Source organism: Ornithodoros turicata, chromosome 5 (assembly GCF_037126465.1).
Source record: "Ornithodoros turicata isolate Travis chromosome 5, ASM3712646v1, whole genome shotgun sequence".
Classification (NCBI taxonomy): domain Eukaryota; kingdom Metazoa; phylum Arthropoda; class Arachnida; order Ixodida; family Argasidae; genus Ornithodoros; species Ornithodoros turicata.
In genome coordinates, this window is record NC_088205.1 from 40,452,677 (window position 1) to 40,469,928 (window position 17,252).

The window sequence follows — 17,252 nt, forward strand, 5'->3', positions numbered from 1 at the left end:
GTGGTACAATTCTAGCAAGGAAAAATGATAGCTCAAGAGCTGTTTCAATCAAAGCTGAATCTGACCTTGCACTGATAGTCTAGACGAGTGCCAGTTTTTGTTTTTGAATACTCTGAACAATGGCTGATATGAAACTGAGATTGTTGCATTTGAATATACGGAGTTTACGAAGGAATTTTGATGTGTTATCATGTTTTTTAGCCTTGTATCCATGTGATATCTTGTGTTTAAGTGAAACATGGATTTATGAAAACGAACATTTTGTGTTGCCGGGCTTTGATTTTGTCGGGATGTCCCGACAATTACGAGGGGGAGGAGTCGGCATCTATATCAAAAACACATATGAATTTATTATTCGCGCTGACTTGAATTTCAAGATAGATAACAGCTGCGAAGCTTTGTTTATAGAGTTAAACAAAAATCTTATAGTTGGAGTGGTTTACAAGTCTCCCCACTTATGCAATAATCGTTTCATGACTAAAATTGAGGATTTATTCATTACACTGAGCTCCCATAAATATAGTACTTATATCTGTGGCGATTTCAATATTGACTGGTTAGATGACAGCTTATCCAGCTCTTACAAAAATCTAATAAGGTCGTATGCATACAAAAATATAATCACAAAGCCTACGCGAGTGTCTAATGAAACAGCCACGTTGATTGATCATATAATAACTAACGTGGAAAATGACGACGGCAGCGCTGAAGTTATTGAGGAACACATCGCGGACCATTTTCCAATATCTGCACTAATCACTCTTCGAGGTAATGAATCCCTACTTAGAGACCCTAAAATCTCTAGGCGCATAAATTATGCACTGCTACGTCAGCTACTTACGAATTACTTTGAAAGACCAATAAGGCAAGACTGTGTTGACGATAAATGTCGGTACATTATATCTTTGATTCAGAAGGCGATAAATGAATCAAGTACACCGACCCGTGGTCACTACAGTAGCCCCGTATGTCCTTGGATGACAAAAGACATTTTAAATATATTGAAAGAGAAAAACTATTGGTCTCGCAAGCGAAATAAGGACAAAACTAGCGATTATATAAAACGGAAGTTCAATTATTATCGTAATTTATCCGTAAAAATGATGAGAGCACGTAAACAGATATACTTCGGTGAGTTAATTCGTGTTACTACGGATCCTCGTAAGGCCTGGAGTATCATAAATGAAGTTATCGGGAAAGGCAAGCGTGGACACGTTCTACCGGACTCTAATGGTGACGTCAATGACTTATGCAAAAGAATGAATGAAGCCTTCACAGTTACCAGTTCCCTTAGTGGCGATGCTGGAAAATCTTTGAGTTACGTAAAAAATCCTGTTGCGAGTACTTTTGCATTATATGAAGTTACCGCTGAAGAAGTTTTAAAAATTGTGAAGAAGTGTTCGGGCAATACTGCTCCTGGACATGATAACATAAGCATGAAAATCATTAAATATAATATTGATATATTGTGTCCAGTGCTTGTTGATCTGTATAACTCTTCCATTCTCGAAGCCAAGTACCCTGATGCCTTTAAGATTGCTAGGGTCGTTCCGGTATATAAGAGTGGACCGCGTAACATTTTGTCGAATTATCGGCCGATTTCGGTTCTCAGTGCATTAAACATTATATTTGAGAAAATACTATCTGTTAGACTTACAAGATTTCTTTTAAGGCACAATGTGATCAGCCCTAGCCAGCATGGTTTTCGTTGTACTCGGTCAACAGCAACTGCCGTTCTCTCAATTTCAGAATTTATAAATGCGTGTTTTGATAATAATGAAATTTGTGTTTCGATATTTCTTGACTTAAGAAAGGCATTTGATAGTGTATCTCATGATATTCTGCTTTGCAAATTAGATACTTATGGCTGTAGAGGACATTTACTCGATTTGTTTACTAGTTACCTTAAAAATAGAACCCAAGTCGTGTCGGTAGATGGGTGTCGCTCCCATGCGTTACCAGTCCATATGGGAGTCCCTCAAGGATCTGCCCTAGGGCCGATCTTTTTTCTTCTTTACGTAAATGATTTTTCGACCGCGGTAAACACTGATAGCATTATGTATGCTGACGACACCGTTCTGCTTTTTAAGGGTTCGTGTATTGACGACATTCAAGCCAAAATTCATTGTGTTGTCCCACACCTACTAGAGTGGTTAGAGGCAAATTCATTAACATTAAATCTTACAAAAACTAAATATATGGTCTTTAGTTCGTATCGTAAAGCTGTTAGATTGTCGAATTTTAAAATACAAATCAAAGGGGCAAACATAGACTGTGTTAATAGCATTAAATACCTTGGTGTCATCCTAGACTCTCATTTGCACTGGAAGCCACATATTTCGTATATATGTTCTAAGCTTGCACGGGCAAATGGCGCACTATTCAGGGCGCGACAGGTACTCTCAGTTCCTATTCTCAGAACTTTATATTTTGTAATTTTCCAATGTCATTTGTTATACTGTGTAGAGTCATGGGGGCATACCTATCAGTCTTATCTGAACCCAGTTGAAGTTCTACAAAATCGTGCAGTCCGTATTATATCCAATACATATCCGAGGATCTCTTGTTCTAGTCTGTATCAACCATTAGGCATTCTGCCACTTAATCTTTTATGCTTTGAGAGAACTGTATTGATGATAAAAAATTGCATTATGAATGAGGGAGCTGTTGCTGGAGTAAGGCTTATATCTGTTACACGCACGAGCCGTGCTATGTTGGAACACCACTTTAATGTTGCGCAGTTCTCGAATATATATGGTAAGCGTCTTCTGCGACACCAAGGAGTTATCAAGTGGAACTCTCTGCCTCTATATGTTATAATGTCTAACAATTTAAAATTAGCTGTGCGAAGGTTCCTACTGAATAAGTGTTAGTATTACTGTTTCTTGCTATAAGTGTTAGTTGGTATGATTACGTTTTTATGTTTGCTGTCGACTGGATGTCGGTAGCTTGGCATTGACATTTGACTGTTGCTGCTGTTGAACATTGTTATTTTTTCTCTCTTTACCGGATCGTACTAGCCTTAGGCTATGGTCCGTATGGATTATGCAGTTATGTTGTTTAAAGCATGTGTCAAAAAAAAGTAATAATAAAAAAAAAAAAAAAAAAAGATGAGGAATGGGGAGTTTCATTGCCAGGGGCGATACTCCACCCCATTGCTGGTGGTGATGTGGTGAATAAAATAATGAGCCCCTTCGCAATAAGGAACGAGGTCTTATTGTAGAACACACACACACACACTCGTAGAACATAATACGATAATAGAAAAAGTCAAACGAGAACCATACAACACCAAACCACACAATAACGAACGAAAACCACAGAACACCACAGGAAAACCAAACACCACACTCAAACCGAACACCAAACGGAACTATACCCTACAATAATAAACAGTGTGAACCCTTTCTGAGCAAAAATAATTAATTTTATAGGTTGACATTCACCGAATTCACCTTTATGCGTATGCTCCCCGTGCGGAGTACAGGCAGCGGAGAAGAAAAAGAAGGTAATTACCATTAAAAACTACAGGAACACCGCTGAAGCACGTTTGGAATACATCAGCACACTGATTCCTAAGAAAGATGCGTGCTAATCAGCAATGAAGAGCGTTTAAAGCGCAACAAATGCTCCAAATCAAATCGCTTCCCATTGTTTCCTATGGGAGAAGCCTGCGGCATTGGGCCCTCCAACATCCTCTCTCCCACGAGTCCCTCTCCTATGCGTGATCCAGCCTTTATTCATAGAGATCAGTGGTCGCTGCTTTGAACCCTAATGACATCACCGGTGACGTTTTTTCCTCCTCCTCCTCGTTTGACCCTGCGGAGCGAGTCAGGCGGAAACGCGCGCGGCGATGTTCGAGTGTCTTTTTTTTCTATCAAAAATATCGCTTGGGGGGAGAAAATGTGTGTGTTAATCATCAAGTTAAATTACCTGCTTTCACAACACATTCGGAACTGAAAATTTTTGAGATGGCTTTCTGAGCTCCTTTAAAAGTAACATGGTTTCCTTTTGATTATTTCTTAGTTTTATGGAAAGGATTGAGACTCGAGAGTTCATGTATTTCCTGTAGTCGATGAACAACGGGTTAAATAAATTACATTTAAGAAGTTTATGGGTATGTTTTCTCCTGAATGTGAACTATTGTCGAATTTGTTTTTCATTAACAAAGATATCAAATTCTGCTTCAAAACGCTTTTCAGTATAAGTGCTTTTTTCCTGGCTTTTTAAACTCTTCTTTAAGAAAGGATTCGAAAGATTCGAGAGTCGTAAGATTCGTGGATTCGCAGAACCTTCCTTGGATTCGGATTCAGAAAATTCTGGATTCCTCCCATCTTTAGTTTAACGTTAACCAGCGTTGGTGAAACAGGGCCTAAGTCACATAAAGTAATTATTCTCATTTGGGTTACAATGTCTCCGTTTCACAGTCTTTCATACTCACTGTAAAGAACTATTAGGTGGCACCTCGGGTCCACATTTGTTTGAAACCCTAGCAAAAATAAAAAATAGTATCCCTAGTCACGATCATCCTCTGCGCCTTGGGATCCTGGCATTTTTCCGTTGCTGCACGTGCAGGGCTCTATTGGGAACTTGGTGGGAATGCGAACCGATGGTTGCGTTACAAGATAACTATGTTCCACCAACTGGCCTTCTGTAGATAGTCCTGTAGGAGAACCAAAAGGGTATACAATGTACGAAGAGTACTTGCTGTTTGGAAGATATCATTCACTTTCCAAGCAACGATAGAAGGCAGTGCGAAAGAAATCAAGCGACTTACAAGATTGACAAAGTCCTGGTTACTGTGGCCCGTTGACCGCCATGGAAAGTGATACCTGTTCTTGAGCGGAGGGATGCCTTCTGAGAAAAGGCACGTCGTATGTGTGCACTTTGTCTGGCTGGTCTTCTTCGTATCCGCCGTGTAGCGCTCGGGATCCCCAAGTGCGGTGCACAGGGCCGGCGTCAGCGTACACGGAGTAACGGCTCGTGGCGTACGGAGAAGGAAAATAGAGTTGCTCTCGCGAATCTCGTGGCTCCCAGATGCTCATGGGCACGGCCTCCACGACCTTCGGGTTTTCTTCATCTGAAAAGAGGCATCCTTCGCTTTAATTTTGTTTGGTTGCATTTCAACTTTCATGACATCCATTTTGGGGCCAATTTTTGTAACAAAAATAAACCTTATGGCCGTTCGTTCATTTCCTTCTACTGCCCTTATGCAGCACTGTGCTACAAGGTACGCCACAACGAGTATAACAAAACACGACTAACTGGTTTAATAGAACGATTTTGTATCCTCGAGACCTTGAACGAAGAGTATTCTGACCTCTGGAATGGACGTTGGTATATCTTCTGCGCGCGAAGACGAAACAGGCAGCTGCCGAGACCAGGAGGAGCACAAGGGCAGTGCACACAATGGGCAGCAGAATCCGGATACGGCGGTGCCTGATTTCGGCGGCGGACCGAGGTGGAGGCACAGTGCCTGCGGAAGGAATCAGGAACCCATGAAAGTAACTAAAACTGATAGTTTGTGTGTTTGATATATCCACCACTCAATTGAATGATGAAACTTTTCTCCTGGAATAAAAGCTTTATAGGTTCTGAAATTCCGTTAAAAATGCTGTCCACCTCTGGTAGTCAAATATTAGCTGATTACTGAAAAAGTGGAAGTGAAAAGTGAAAAGACACGTGTTGCTTTCGTGGGAACTACATTAGACTTGAAAAGAATAGAGAAGCCTTACATCGGTTGTCGCAGGTTCTCTGTGTTTTGAGTGATTGACGTCTTATTGATTGACTCGAGAAGCCTCTCGACAACCGATGACAAAATACCGTCGACAAGCATCACATTCCACCGCAACCCTATTTACGTCGTCTGCTTCACAGTGTACGAAACATTGCATGAACGTCGGGGGAAATGCGTCATTTCCGTGCTGCGGCATATTTGCCAGTCGAATGATCGAGATAGTGCAAAGGTCCGCTGAATCGGGGACGCTTTGCACGAAGCACAATCGAAGACTGCTATTGTTTTCACTGCATGCGCATTACACGCACTCGTCAGGCACGTACACGTACACACGTACGTCACACAGGTACTTGTCGAGCTCTGACATCAGAGCTCCGCCCATTCCCGTTGGTGGTCGTAAGCACGTGACCTCTCTTGCGCTTCCTCACTGGCGTACACGCGTGCCGTGCCATCAGAGCCGCATGAATTTCAGTATTCGCGGTGCCGGTTTTCTACGCGTCTATTACCACTTTTGCTGTATTGGAATGTAGGTTCACATCGATCTAAATAATTGCATTTTAAATTAATCCGGAATAACATGAGACGAAGTGTCGCAACCCATTCAAGGAGGCCGAATTGTCATAGACCCTCCCTTTCGTGGGAATACAATCGAATAATTCAGTGCGTTTGGGAATGTTGGCTTTCATGCTCGGCCGGTCACTCCTCTGTTTAAAAGACGACTTATTTTTACTGAATACCTCGTAAATGCTTCCGATTATTCCACCGGAATTCTGTGTAGATTTCTCGAGCTTGACTCTGTACATAGTTTCCACACAAAGTACGAGAAAGTGTTTGCTCGAATGGCTTGCTTCGAAATATGGCGATCAACACGAGAATGCACTGTGTGAGAGAAGCACTCAAAAATGGTCTCTCATATTGTACCCATGTACTCATGGTGTCCTTCATGTCATTGACAGACATCAACACTAAGCGCAACAAATTGCAGTGCAGCACGTGGTCGTTGCGCCCTTTCATTGCTTGCATGTTGCAATTTCTTGCATCGCAGTGTTGCAGTACAGAGATTATTTCATGCGGTCACTAGCAGAAGGATACGAAGAAGGCTCACTCATGAAAAAATGCAGTAGTGCAGTAGTGATTCATCGATAACTGAAGGGCGAAAGAAATTTGCAGCGGTATATTTAAAGCTTTCCTGCCACCCATCAAGACATTGGTACCGTACCTCCATTAAGCGTAAGCGTAGCGAAGGCATACTGCGCTTCCGTGGATCCTGCCTCACTGTGAGCCGTTACTAGAAGATGGTACCACGTGGCTGGACTGAGGTCGTTGATGATGAGAGAATCTCCCGTTATATGTCCGGGTAAGGACATCCAGTCTGAGCTGTCCTGTTCGCGATAGAGCACGGCGAAAGATGTGATCGGACACCCCCTGCTCCGCCACACACCCAGGAAGACGTGAGCGGCACTCATGTTGGCCGTCACCACAGACGTTTCATCCGGTGCCACGGGGGCTGCGATGATGAATAAGCGTCATCTCAACATTCATTTGTTGTAGCAAAAATGTATCGTTCACCGGAACCGTCGGTCTTGGCGAGCACGGTGTTGCTAGTCGGACTCCTACCGACGGCGTTGAAAGCCACACAATGGAAGGCATAACGTTGACCGCAAGCCAGGCTTCCAAATGCGTACGCGGTTCTGTCTCCGGATATTTGTACCTCGGTCTCTGTTGCAGCGTCCTGTACTCTTTGGAAGATGATGAACCCTGAACAGATCAATGTGAATAGAAGAGTTTTCTCCAATACTGTCACCGTTGAGAATAGCGGCGCTATCGCTATGTAATTAAGGATAATCTACTCTGTTGTTTCGCTGCAGGAGCAGCGTGGACAGCAACAGAGCAAAACAAACGAACCAACAGAAGGGGGGTTACTAATTGGGCCATGCATTGACGTTAGTTAATAAGTAGCGCCGCTACGTTCAATCACTAATGATAGAACTGCTTGCCGTAGTCGGCAATGAAACAACGAAAGTTAGTGTGTACCATTTACGGGCTCGTCTCTCTCTACCTCCCACCTAAGATGAACAGATGAGGAAGTTGAAGATACTAACATCAACTTTGGAGCAGGAGGTGGATCTGCGATAAAAACGACAAGAAATGAAAATATATTGCTATTTGGTGAAAAAAAAGAAAAAAGAAGCCACCTGCAGTGCACATGCTGCAGGTGCTTTTCTAGAGGTTTCCAGAGAGAAGTGTCTGTATATATATAAGCACTTTTCAGGATCATGGCGTAGATATGCCAAAAGGAATATGAATGTTATCCATATATTTATTTAGTTATTATTTATTCATGCTGCGGGCCCAGTTATGGGTCCTAGCAGGTGTGGACATTCTTTTAAATCCGTGTACAAAAATAATCGTAATCTTCAATGACGACAGCTGCCTCAGGAAACCTGTTCCAATCCCCCGCTATGCATGGGAAGAAGGAAAACTTGTGGGCACCGATTTTCGATGACTCTATTTCTACAGAAATGGAACGATTCAGACTCCTAGATAACAACTCGTCGAGCCATAAAATCTAGATCATTACAATCAAGCTCGTGATCGAAAAGCAAATCCAAATATTTTAACCTTGCCCTTCTACGCCGCACAGCAAGCGCATATCTACATAACAAATTACTAACAGAAACAGTTCTTCTCTAGCCGGAAGAGATCAAGCGAACGCTCATTCGCTGTACGTTTTCTGTCGCTGTAACATCATTTTTATTATAAGATCCCACATGTACCATTATATCACTTGATATACAACAGCAACGAACCTCAGAAAGAACACTGTGTACCACCTCATACAACTAAGATGTATTATGCATGGACCGACCTATATCCAACGTGTGAGAGACGACTTCTTCAGAAGCTGGCCCAGCGCCCTTGGAGTTGAACGCTTGTACTACCACGCTGTACGTGGTACTTTTCCGAAGTTGAGTGAGATCACATTCTTCCAGTGCATCCTCCCGTCTTGGATCTGTCACTTTGGCTTCCAGCGTTTTGTACGAGTAGGATTCCTTAGTGTCCAGAAGGCGATAGCCAACGTAATATCCCTGGACACTGGCATGAGACGTTTCTTCTGGCTGCGATGTGAAAGCGGACACAGTGGCATCACTAGGGGCATGCGTTACTCTCCTCTTTGCGTCACCCCCATGAGTCCCTTTCCATACCAGGCGATACATGATATCATACCAGCGTTGTATTTATGTGCAAATGTGACTGAACAGGAAAAACGGCTGACAAACGTTACACCTATTCACTTAAGGAGTGCACAAGTACCGGGTGTTTTATTTACGTTGTACCTCAAATTAAAAAAAGAAAGCAAAGAGGAAACGGCGCATCGCACTGGAACGAGAACGTCTGCATATTGTTACCAGTCGAGCAAAGAAATGTGCCCGGCCTTCCAAAAATACCACGTGACCTTCCTGCGTCGCGCGAAAAGCGCGTCTGATCGGAGCGTTTCGGCGCCCGCTTCGCGAACAAGTGATCTCTGTTCCATTCCGCCAACTGCCTTTAAAATATCAGAATCGTACGTCCCATATCTGGTGAGCGAAAAGCTCGACAGGAATGACACAACAAAGCTTTGTCGTTTTTTTCCGTGAAGTAGAAGAAAACAAGGGAAAGGGAAACGGCAAAATTACCTCGTAATGGCTGGGGAAAAATATATTGTTTCGGTAGCCAAATGAATGCAACGCTACTCATGTGACGATTTCCTGCACTGGAATCATGCGTCAGCGACGAAAATTGAAAGATCGTAGGCCTAGGGATCCTGGTTTTCGGTGCTTAATTTTTCGGACATTGGGTGAGAAAAATCGGTGGCTATTTCGGCCACTTGGAATCGGTGGCTTCCAGTGGTACTATTTTGAAATTTGGAGAGACCCGGTGGAAACCAGCTAGAAACGAAACGGAAGCTTCGCATACACTTGAACCAATACTTTATTTCCATTTGTTTTTCATCAAAACGACAACTATTAAAACCGGAACTTGTTATAAAACATTATGAGATGCAGGTGAGGTGAGGTTAAGCGATGCAGGTGAGAAGCACACCGCTCTTTTCGCTGTAGGACCGTTAAATTTGAAAACGCTTACTCCACATTGGCGCTTGACACACAGGGGGAGTGAGCAAGTTCAGAGAGAGAGAACAAGCCACTGCTTACTATGAGCCTTCTCCCGGCATATTTGTTCTCGAGTCTTTCTATGCTCGTTGAATGGCTGGGAGAGATATTGTTTTCTTTCGGTACCCAAACGAACGCAACGCTACTCATGTGGCGATTTCCTGCATATAGAAGCATGCGCGGAGAACACAACTGAAAGAGTATAGCTTAACAGCGCAGCTTGCGCGTTGAGCATCCTGCTGTCTGTGTAGCTTTTATTGACATCCATTTTGATACAACTAAAGGCCTCTTCCGACATATAGCGATTTGCTATACAGCGCAAGAAAATAGTGCTGTATTTTCTTCCTCGCAGTGCTCTATACCGCTAAAAATTAGTGCTTGCCGGAGTTGAGCTCGTGTAAACTTTTTCGGTGCTAATATTAGCACTACATTCGTGTTGGCCAACGAGGTGGCCTCTCAGCGATGACGTCGCGGAAGTAATGGAGCTGTTTTGCTTCCGCATTTCACGGCACGGCAACCGCATTGGAACCGGCGAGTCTGTCATTCAAAATGTCTGGTAAGTCTTCTTCTTCAGCTTCTTCATAATGGCTTCAGTTAGTTGATTGAACTTGTTCGTCCGCATGCTGTCGAACTCCGGAGGCGCCACGATGGGAGAGACCGGACACGACCACCGAACTTCCGCTAAATTATAGCGCTAGCGTCGTTTTGCAAGTGTGAACCGCCTAATAATAGTGAGCGCTGTTTTTGCGCGCTGTTTTGTAGCGCTATATTAGCGCGCTGCTATATGTCGGAACAGCGTTAAAGGTCAGTTTCCACAGTGCTATGTTTTTCTCCTTCAGTGCTGCGAACAGCTATAAAATAGCGCTTGTCGAAATACAGCCCCCATCAACTTTCCTAACGGTGGTGGTGGTGGTGCTGATGAAAGGGCTCGCCGTTGTCGGCCTCACAGAGGTGGGCAACGTGACGACTGACGCCCTGGGGGAATGTGCGTCCTGGGCCGACTTCTAAGGGAACTGTGCCGACATATGTCTGAAAGCGTCTGAGGAAAACCCAGGAAAAGCCCCAGACAGCACAGCCGGCGGTATTCTGAGCGCTAAGTCTGCGTTAACCAATCGGGAGCTTTTTTCAGCGGTGACGTCGCGGAAGCTGGGTTTTGTTTTGCTTGTGGCCACTCGATGCAGCAAGGCGGGAAGGCGACGACGTGCAAATAGCCACGAGTTTCATCTGCCAATGCATGGCAATCACAGTATAATCACAGCATCGAATTGCAACGGAACGTGTCACCCGCCATGGTGCTGGGGATCGACGCGTACAGTAAACAATCATGGTAGTACCGGTGCATCACGTCGCGACGAGATTTCCCGTAACCGGTGCACGATAGCGCTATGTGCTCGGTTGTATGTGAGAACGGCAAGCGGAAAAACTGCGCTAGGTTTCGGACGCTATTTTCTAGCGCTATAGCGAAGCGCTGTATGTGGGAACTGACATTAACACTTGTAGAACAGGCGCTTTGCAGTTGAATAGAGCAAACTATGTCATACTCGAACGAAGAGGGAGCTAATATGGTACTGGCCTTAAATGCAGCACAGGGCAAGTAAAAAAAGCAGTGAATACATTTCAAAGGTGGCATCCAGGTACGAGACCACTCCCTGCGACAATACTGCGACCACAAAGAAACGCCACAGGTCAGCGACACTGCAATAAGATGTTCGTACTCACAACTGGCACTTATTGCTGCCTCACCCTAGCGTGCGTGAGGCGAGGAGGGAGACTGGAGTACCATTATCTCAAGAGGCAGGGCGACATCATGTGTATACTAAGTAAACAAGGAGGATGTCGCTCTGCCTCGTGTCTGATTGAGTGAGAGAGAATGGGAATAGCGTGATTGGCTGTCCGTCCCCGTTGTACTTGCGGCACTCTAACGCAGGAGGAAGTCCTGCTGTCGTGCCGTAGTGGTAGCATATCTGACCGGAATTCAGAGGGCCCAGGTTCGAATCCTGACTCAGCACCTTATTCCTGAGTTATTTTATTTATTGGATTCATCATCAACTGTCAGGAGAGAGCTATTAGGAAGCGAGCCTTCATGTACAACTGCACCAACAGTTGGAACAAAGGGATCTCCAATGCAGAATGGATTTCGCCAACTAGCTTTTGCGACATGTCCACGAAAAGCCGGACTTTCTCAGAACTGTGATTTGAACCGACGAGGCAAATTTCTCCCGGGACGCGCAGGTAAATTTACATAATGCTCATTATTGGAGCTCTACTACTCCCCACTGGCTTCGCGAGTCGCGTCATCAATACAAATGGCGTTTGAACGTTTGGTATGGTTTTTGTGAGGGTAACTCTCATTGTGATGGAACTCATTATTGACGTGACTCAGACTCATCACCCCTGTTCCGTCACATCACCCAGAACACCCTTCGAACCCCCTAATGACGCCGCACTAAGCGGTCATTGCGATGGTTACTAGAGGTTCGAGACTGTCCGTGGACTTGATACGATACAACTCGTTTGAAGGAAACGTGAATTGATAGGAAACGTTCATTGACATTGACATGATAGGAAACATTCATATGTTCATTGATAGTTCATTCCGTAAACAATCTTCCACTAGGAGTGATACTATGCTGACCGACCAGTCGACGTACTTTGGTTGTCCCTCGCTTTTTTAACTGTGACAACTTCTGCGAGTATTCAATGTTGTACATTGACAAGCTGCCCACATTGCCGCTGGGTAGCCACACGCTGTCCAAAGATATCGTGTAACATGCCTTCCAAGTGACGTGAAGACTTCTGGAGCCAGTAGGGATCACCTTGATAGCACGCGGAGCGCCACTGGGAGCTGTCAGGAATACGGATCGTTAATACGTGGATGGAAATAAGATAATGACGGACCTTCTTCTTCCGTCGTGACGACCAGACTGTCGCCATATTCGCCTACACCAAGAGCGTTTTCTGCACGTATTCGAAGGTCGTAGGTTGTTTTTGGCCTCAATGAGTTGACTAGGTGAGTTTGCTCAGTGGACTCTATGGCAACCAAGTGTACGCCGGAGTCCCATGTATCTGCAGAGAGAATGGTATATTAAGCGAGATCAGGAGCGGACCCACAATTCTCGAGGGTTCGGCCAAGAACAATAACAACGACAACAATTAAATTATGAACGATGATGTCACCGGGTGTTTCCCCGCTTAGGCTGCGGACAGCATGCTACTCGTATATGCACATCTACTAGGTCAATTGAAGCACATAGTGATTACAGAAGTTGACGGGGTGGGGGCCCTAAACCCGCACCGGAGTGATGATGATGCACAGGGAAGAATGACGGGTGGGAATGGCTTTGAAAGCTGCTGCGTCCCAATTTAACTGTTACGAACTGTTTCCCCTCTGAAATTTTAATGAGTCCGTTTTCACTGTATTTTTCACACGTGAAGCGTTACTCGGATTAATTGAAAACAATATTTCGGCTAGTGGTTCTGCTCATATATCAGAGATAGCGTGGCGTCTCAGGTTGTATAAGGCGTTAAGTGATATACCGGGTGTTTCACGAAGGCCTCCCGGCTGAATAAATCATAAACAGGTGGCGTTATAGAAAAGCTTCCTTTTCAGTGATAATCCCTGAGGCATCGGCCAAGAACTGAACAGTGAGCGGCTCATTTGCACTGGGTCATTGATTAAATAAATAATTAAATGAGTTAAATAAAACTCAAAATTCAACTTTGAAATTTTACTTCGGACGCGTTTGGAGCCTCTGTTCCACCGATCGGAAAATTCAGCGAAATTAAGAGAAAAAGCCCGCGTTTACACTTCGTGATTTTTCTACTTACACATTTCTTGCGCGGAGCAGCGCTTAGCTATATCCGGCTGCCAATTACATGTTCATCCACGTGGTTCAAACAGGGGGGTGACGGAAGATAATGAACAGCCGCTGGGTGTTTCTCACCACTTCCAGCTTCGGTTGCTGTCATGCTCCGCTTATCCTAATTTACGTCAATTCAGCATCGGTGATCATCCCGGCTATACTGTACCGGGGATATCTCATGTACTGGTTATCGGGCCCCGAACTATGAGACCTACTATAGGATCGCTTCATCTTCCTATATGTATGCATGAATAAAAAAAAACAGTTTAAATGAACGATATCTGTTCCATCTCAGTGCGACCAAACCGCAGCAACAGCACCGTTACAGAATTCAGACATCCATGTCATCCTAAAAAATAATCAATTCCTTATAGGTGGAAAGTGATATACCACTTATACGCTACCAGCCCAGCTGCGCCTCCTGGCTAGGAATATGCGTTGGTGATGACACGGAGATGCCGTACACATGTCAACTTTCTTGCCTTTCTTTATTTATAAATTGTGATTTTTTTCGTAGGTGGCGACTATCCACTACTGCAGTTACGTGGAATGTTTTGAGAAGACAATAAAAGGAACAGCGTATGATCACCTTTCTGTTCTTTGTACTCCAGTATGTACTTGAGGATAGGACTGTTCCCTGAGTATGGGTGAGACCAAAGCAGTGATGCTGACCTGCTGGTTGTAGATATTACCTCGAAGCCGCGAGGCGGATCTGGAGGCTCTGTCAATACAACGCGCGCATTGTGTCGGAACTATGTCTTCACATAGAACTCACCTTGTACCACCACCTGGAAGTTACTGTCATCGCGTCCATAGGTATTTTCTGCGTAGCAGCTAAACAACGACGAGTCTCGCCGATCCGCCGCAGCAATGTAGATGATGGACTCCACAGCTTCCGTTGCTGCCTTCTCTTCAACCGTATACCTATGACGATGACAAATACTATTGTGCTGCGGTTGAAGGCTGACAAAAGGAAACCGGATTTTTGTTTTTCATATTTCTTCATCGACGTTCCCACATACTATAACAAATTCAGCTATATTTTAAATCGGGATACCGCAAAGCACTTGTCAAAAGTAACACCTCATTTTCCCCCGGGGTAATTCCACTGCTTCCGGTGTTGTTCAGTCTCGTGAGAACACGTTGAAAACAAAGCGTAGTCTCTGGCATTCTATTGCGATAAAACAATAAAAAGGTGGACGATATTTGTAGTGTGTGTACTCGTCAACTATAGCCTTTTTAAGGCTGGTCACCTTGCTGATCACAGGCAACAAAATTGAACTCAACCCTTTCCACCATGTAACTACATCGATAATTACATGGTGGAGAGATTTGGGTTCAATCTTAGCCTGTGATCAGCAAGGTGATCGTTCCACCATCCTAGTAGTAAGGTACCTCTTTTCAACCTTGGGGTTGAAGCCGTGCCTATCCTTGGCCCACGTAATGGTCACTGGAGGTTCACCAACAGCCTTGCAGCTCAAGTCGATGCTGTCCCCGCGTCGAACGGTTAATGCTTGGAATTTCCTCTCGAAATGAGCAGCAACTAGAAAACACAATCTTTGCATGAAATTGTACAGTCATAATGGTCGTTTGATACCTGGAAACTGTAGATGATATTAGAGAATTATGATCACATTTTTCTTTAAAAAGGCACAACACACGAAGGCAACCAGGTGACACATAAGTCAAGTGGTGATGATGACGGTGAGTTATGTTTTACTGGCTCGCAGATAGGTCATGTGCGATTCTACCAGACTTGTAAGTACTCTACCTAAGTTACTCTGTCTGGAACACTCTTGGGACTGACTTCGTACCTTACGAATACTTTTAAATATTAGTGCTCAAATACTTTTGCAAAAATTTGCCCGAAGGTACCTCCCTTCATTAATTTTTCCAGGAGACAAGAAGGTCGACAAAAAGACCAACTTCACGTGTTCGGGCTCTGCGATATTGCTGGGTACCACCGGTCGTTCTGCAGAAAGGGGTAGTCTACAGAAGCGCCATGCGCCTCAGGTTTATGGCCAGTTCCCACATACAGCGACTTGCTTCTGAGCGCTTAGATGCAGCGCTTGAAACGGAGCGTTGCTTTCCGCTGCCGTGTTCTCACTTGCAGCGCCCATTGGGCCAGGTCACGCGGTGTCTCGTTGCTGAGCGGAAACGCGATATCGCGGAGTTTCCGGCCATGCTGTAGTGTTTACGCGCGGATTGAAGAGAGGCAGCATGGATCCCGTTTCCGTCACGCACTGGCAAATAAATATTTTGTTGTTACTTGTGCTATGGCAGAGGCGTGTTGCGCCCAGGCGCTTCTGGGTTCGTGAAATCTTCCGCTTTCGAGATGAGGAAGGCTTCGGCGTCGCCCTGATCCCAAGACTGCGTGACATAGACACACAGTATTTTCGAGAGTACGTATTGCTTCTTCATGATACGATGCTTTAACCCGCTCACTGTGGTGCAGTCATTATATCGCAACTGTTACAAACGAGTTTTGAGCTATTTCCCCTGGATAACAATATATTCATGCCCAAGAATTAGGGACAAAACGTAAAGCAGGCTTCACCTAAAATGAATCCCATAGAGCCTGTGTATTTTGGAACGAAAAGCGCGTGCTACATATTCTGCTGGCAGCGCTTTGCATTCGTTCTCTAATGGGATGTTGCCTTTGCCAAGACGAAACTTTTGAGCATTTTTTGGGGCATGAATAGTGGCATCTTCAAGGTTCCATTCGGGTTCCAAATTTTGAACGTGTAAAGGAGCCTTCAATCGCCGCACGGACGCGTAGCGGCGAAGCCTACGTTCAAGGCCACGCGCAACCACAGGTTTGGGAAATGGCTCGCCGCAGAAGAGACTACAACGGATAAAGAAGACAAACAAGAAATAACAATACGAGGAGCAAAGATTTGTGTGTTACTTCACGTGGTAAGGGTATAGGATATAAAAAGCTAAAAACTTGACAGCTGTTAGGAGAACTGACATCGTTGAGCAAACGTGTGTACATTATGGCTGTTACGAAGTCTGTTGGTATCTGCTAAACTGTGAGCAATCAAACAAAACATAAAATAAAGGTGTGGTCGGAGTGAACGGCACAACAAAGACAACAATAAATGATGACGATGAGATGGGGTGTTTCACCGCGGAGGTGCGTACCCTACCCCACTGCACGTGGAACGTTATGTGAAGATGATGAAGGAAGGATGAAAACACAAGAAAGAACTAAAATGAACAGCAGAAAATGGACCAACGACAGCTTAAGACGACATGTACTACTTTGCACAGGAAAATGTGATATCTGAAGTCCTACGATGTGCTAGGGTTGTCAAACCAAGTTTATCGAGGATAGGTTCATAATTATAAACACCAATGCGTCGGTCATAGAGAATGTACAATGACTCCAAGGGATTCGATGCTGTCATTCGGTCAATCTCTTATCTTTGAAAATTAGTGAAGCTAATTAAGTATACCATTTCAGTTAGCCATCGAACACTGATGCGACCGGCTAGGAAA

The 17,252-nt window shown here is 44.4% G+C and overlaps 1 pseudogene; it reads right to left on the reverse strand.

Annotated features, from left to right (window-relative positions):
* Positions 1 to 4,523: 4,523 nt before the first annotated feature.
* The window catches only part of LOC135395763 (cell adhesion molecule Dscam1-like), a 97,914-nt pseudogene continuing 85,185 nt past the window's right edge, over positions 4,524 to 17,252 (reverse strand).